Consider the following 4831-nt stretch of genomic DNA (forward strand, 5'->3'; position numbering starts at 1 on the left):
TGGGGGGGCAATGCCTGCTGCCCCCAATGCCCCATGATGCATGGGGGGCTCTGCATGAGCCCTTGCCCCCCTGCTGCTTCCCCAGCCCCCCACACAGCTGCCATGCCTATCATGGTTCTGGCTGTTTAAAAAAAAAAACAGACCCATGCCTGACTCACTGCTCCTGTCCCCTGAAGCCCTGAGGCTGCTGCAGGAGCGGTCCATCCCTGAGCTTTTCTTGTTTTTTTTTCCTTTAAAGGGCTGGATCTGGATCTGGACAGGACACCTGTGGGGGTACTGGGGGACTGAGAGGGGGATCAGGGGGCTACTACAGAGCCCCCTATGCCGTGTGGGGCAGCCGGGGACAGCAGGGATTGCCCTCCCGCCTGGCAGCACCTAGTGAGTGAGGCTTTTTTTTTTTAAGTACTGGGAACTGGGGCAGGTGGGGCAGCCATGCGGGGGCTGAGGGAGTGGGGGGAGGTTGAAGGGGCTGGGGGGGCAGGCAGGGGGTGGGGGGGGAGACATGGGCCCCTCAATGGTCCCTTCTTGCAACTTCAGTGTTGAGCTGTGCAAAGCATTGGAAACCGCTGTTTCCATATCATGTGCTTACTTCATATGTGCCACAGGAAGCAGGCAGAAGTAACTGAGTAAATTAGCAGAACTAAATTAGACATAGTGAATACGCTAAAAAATCCAGGAGACTGATTTAGAAATGAATGACAAAAGCCATACGCCACTGATATTTGTCTAAAACTCTGTTTGGCAACCAGCGTTTAATGAGCTTGGGTAAGAATAGCTAGGGGATATGACTCAATGTGCTCTTCTGTAATTCTGTCCTGCTTCTCTAATTGAAGGTGTATACGGTGGAGTGAAGCTTATCAATGGTAGCAGTCCATGTGCTGGCAGAGTGGAAGCAAAACTTGGTGATTACTTGATGAAAATATGTTATCCTGTTGCATCTATAAAAGCATTTCCAGTAATTTGCAGAGAACTTGGGTGTGGATCAGCAGTGAGTATCCACAATGCCAGCCATTTTGTGGAGGATTCCAGACCGTACGTAATTACAGGAATACTTTGTCATGGTAATGAGACAACAGGCGCGGAATGCAAGATAACTTCCTACACTCTGGAGTCAACATGCCCTCCTTCTTTCTATACTGGAGTCACATGCTCAGGTAAGGAATTAGCCATCTTTCCACCTGTCATGAAATTGCCATGGAAGAAAACGGACTGAAAAAAGAACGTGTCTCATCCTTCTGAAACAACGGGAAAGTGGGTAAATATCCTCAACTCCTATAACTGTTATGCTCACTGAGAATGAGGACATCCAAGTCTTTAGAATCCCTTGATTAGCCTAAGCCCACTTCTCCCGATGCCATATTTACTATTTACCATTTATAGGTTTTTACTCCATTTCAAATCAGAAACATTGTTTACATTTCAAAAGCTATTGTATCTGAGCACCTAAATTGTATCATGGACACGTCTACATGTTGCCCTTTGGCACAGTGAACACCTGCACTGTGCCATGAGCATGCTGCATGGTGAGGTTTAGCAGGTACTTTTCCTTCGTGATGCACTAAAATGAGGGAGTGTGCAGCTATGGCTAAGTAGTTGCCAGTGACATGTAGATGTACGTCATCGCTATATTGGTGTAGCATGTCACTACGGTGACATAGTGCATCACTGTGGTGATGTAGCATGACATGTAGATGCTCCCAGTATTTAGTTTCAGAGAATCTGTACTGGAATTCTGTATAATTCTGTTACATTGATAATGCATGAATCTGATGCATGCTTTCCTCATTGCTGTCCTGAGGAACTTGAGCAAGCAGTTAACTAAGCATAGTAGCAGTAGTAGAGAGCTCCTTGGTGCAACTACAACATCCTGATGTTCGTTTTCTTCCAAGAGCTTTATCTGAACTCAAATAACTTATCTAATGGTGTTACGGTTACCTCCCAATCTGGGTATTCATCTCCACAATCATTCTGGCTGTTAGAATATTTCTCCCAATACCGAGACTGAATTTTTCTTTCCTTGGAGCCTTATGCAGTTTTTTTCAGCTGTGCAAAATGAATGTGAAGTGTTTCCAAACCATAACTCTTTTGCTCACATTGCTAGTAGAATTGTCAATGAGGGTGTGCATAACTTTTCACAAGTATAAATCATTCACGTTGCAAGAGAGTGAAACAGTAGATCCTTAGCTTTCAGTTTGTAACTAGTACAACTTGTCTTTCTTCCTCTCTTTGCTTTTCTTATTCCTTCTTCTGCCTTACTTACTGTATTCTTTCTTGATTATAAGTGGTAGTATTATTTAAAGCTGTTGCCTGTTCAACTGAAAGTGGAAACCACAAAACTTCTTGTTAACAATTAGTAACAGTGTAATACGCAATATCAGAATAATTAATCAGAAAACAAAGTAATAAAATAGTCATGTGCCCTATCCCTCGTGATTGGTTAAAAATTAAATAATTGAGAAGTAGAAAATTAATTAATGTGTGTATGAACAGTTAATTCCCTATTTTTAAAACACTTTTGAATGCAAAAGCTTTGAAAAAATTATCTGCATTTACTAAAAGCTGAAATGGAGGGCAAGGGGTTTCAGTGTTACATTCATTGATGGATTGATTGACTCTAGGTGATACACAGCCCCGGCTGATTGAAGGTGACAATGCCTGCTCAGGACGTCTGGAGATAAGCCATGGACACACTTGGGCTACTGTCAGTGATTCCCACCTTGATCCTAAAGCTGCCAGTGTGATTTGTAATGAGCTACAATGTGGAGCAGTTGTTTCCATCACAGGAGGAGCTCACTTTGGAGAAGGACAAGGGCCAATCTGGACTGAAGAGTTTCAGTGTGTGGGAAATGAGTCTCATCTTGCATACTGCCCCCGAGCACCACCCATGAATCAGACAGGCTCACATGCAAATGATATTGGCCTCATATGTTCACGTAAGAATTTAGTGTGGTAGCTTAAAAATAGGAATGTAGTATCAAAACAGACCACCTGAGACACTCAATGCAATCCCTGGCATTTGCAGGAAGCCATTTATTTACTAGCCAAGTGTCCATTATGAATGACGGGTGGGAGGCAGGCACAAAGCCCCACCACCCACCCCCCTGTGCTGCCGCTGCTCTGTTTCTGGCTGTGCGCAACCTCCCCCAACCCGCTCTGTGTTCGGCTCTGTATGCCCCCCAACACCTCGGACCCTCACCAGGCGACACATCGCCCATTACACACCTGCCACACACACCACATCCACCCAGCCACATACCACACCCACCCACACACCCAGCTGCCTCACACACCCAGCTACATGCCACACACCACACACATGCATGCTCCCAGCCACATGCCACATGCACCCAGCCACATACACCCAGCCACATGCCACACACTGCACACACCTGGTGTGGCCAGGTGCCCCATTCACTGTGAACAGCTGGGCCAGGGGGCAATCAGAGCCTGGTGGCTTGTGCAGGGGCATGGTGCAAGGAAGCTCAGGGCAGGAATGTGCTCCCCTCCCCCGGCTCCTCCCAGTGTGTGCATCAGTGGGAGCCACCTACCTCCACCTCTGGAGGAGCCGCCAGGCTCCCATGGCCCCAGGACACAGCCTGTCCAGGGCCCCATTCCCCTGACTGTGCCCTGGGCAGGCCAGGTCATGGGACAACTGAAGCCCAGTGGCTCCTCCAGGGGAGTGGCGCGGCATCAGGGAGCATGTGTCACCCACTCCTTACTTTCCCCATGGTGCACATTAGTGGGACTCACCCACCCATGTCTGTGCAGGAGCCGCTGGGCTCCAGGTGTCCCATGGCCCGGCCTGGACAGTGTCCTGGGCTGGGCTGGGGATAATCAGAGCCCAGTGCTTCATGCAGCGACACGGTGAGGAGGAGCTCGGGGTTGGGGAGGGGGGCGGGGGGAAATATGCTCCCTTCTGTCAGCTTCCCCTGGTGTGAATAGCAGTGGGAGCTGCCCGGCTATGGCTCTAGAGGTGCTGCTGGACTCCCATTGTTCCAGGGTCTGGGCCAAGCTCACCTCGCCCAGCCCTCGCCCCTGTCAGGAACAGCCCAGGATAGCCCCAGCCCCAGCCCCAGTCCCCCCACTTCTAGAGGTGGAGGTGGCTGCTGCGACCCCGCCTCCCTGCTCCTCTACCCACTCTCCGCTCCCCTCCCTGCCGGCTGCTGTCCAGGGAAAGTGCAGTGCGGTGGCTCCCTGGCTTTCGACCACATCCGCTCACTCCCCTGAGCCCTGGTGCACAGTTGTGCCCAGGCCCCTTGGGCTAATCAATCGGTACCCGCCCTCTGGGCACACATGTGCAGTTGGCTCAGAGTGTTATGGACAGACAGAGACACAGACAAGGAGTTTATTATATTAGAATTTATGTATGTGTTTCTTTCTTTCTTTCTTTATAAGCTGTCTTTCCCAACAAAGGCTCACCCTTTCAAACCTACATACACAACACCAGGACAGCATTGATATGAATTTTGGGCTTGGGTAGAGCAACAAAGAGATATCCCTTTGTTGAAAGGAAGGACGGAAGAATTGGAATCCATTTCTAGTAAAATCCCTGAAAAGCCAGGATAATCAGAAAGGGGTTGTCATTTTCCGATTTCCCATTCTTTGACTATTTGGTACAAAATGGGGACATGCACTATTGTGCTCCTCTCTAATCACTGTCCATCTTCGCTTCTCCGCAGGGCTCACAGGGTTCAGGCTGGTGAACGGCAGCACACAGTGCTCAGGGAGAGTGGAGGTCCAGCTGCTCGGTGCCTGGGGCACCCTCTGCGACTCGCGCTGGGATTTATCAGATGCCAACGTTCTCTGTCGTCAGCTTGATTGTGGATTTGCA

This window comes from Alligator sinensis, unplaced genomic scaffold (genome assembly GCF_000455745.1).
Source record: "Alligator sinensis unplaced genomic scaffold, ASM45574v1 scaffold161_2, whole genome shotgun sequence".
Taxonomy (NCBI): domain Eukaryota; kingdom Metazoa; phylum Chordata; order Crocodylia; family Alligatoridae; genus Alligator; species Alligator sinensis.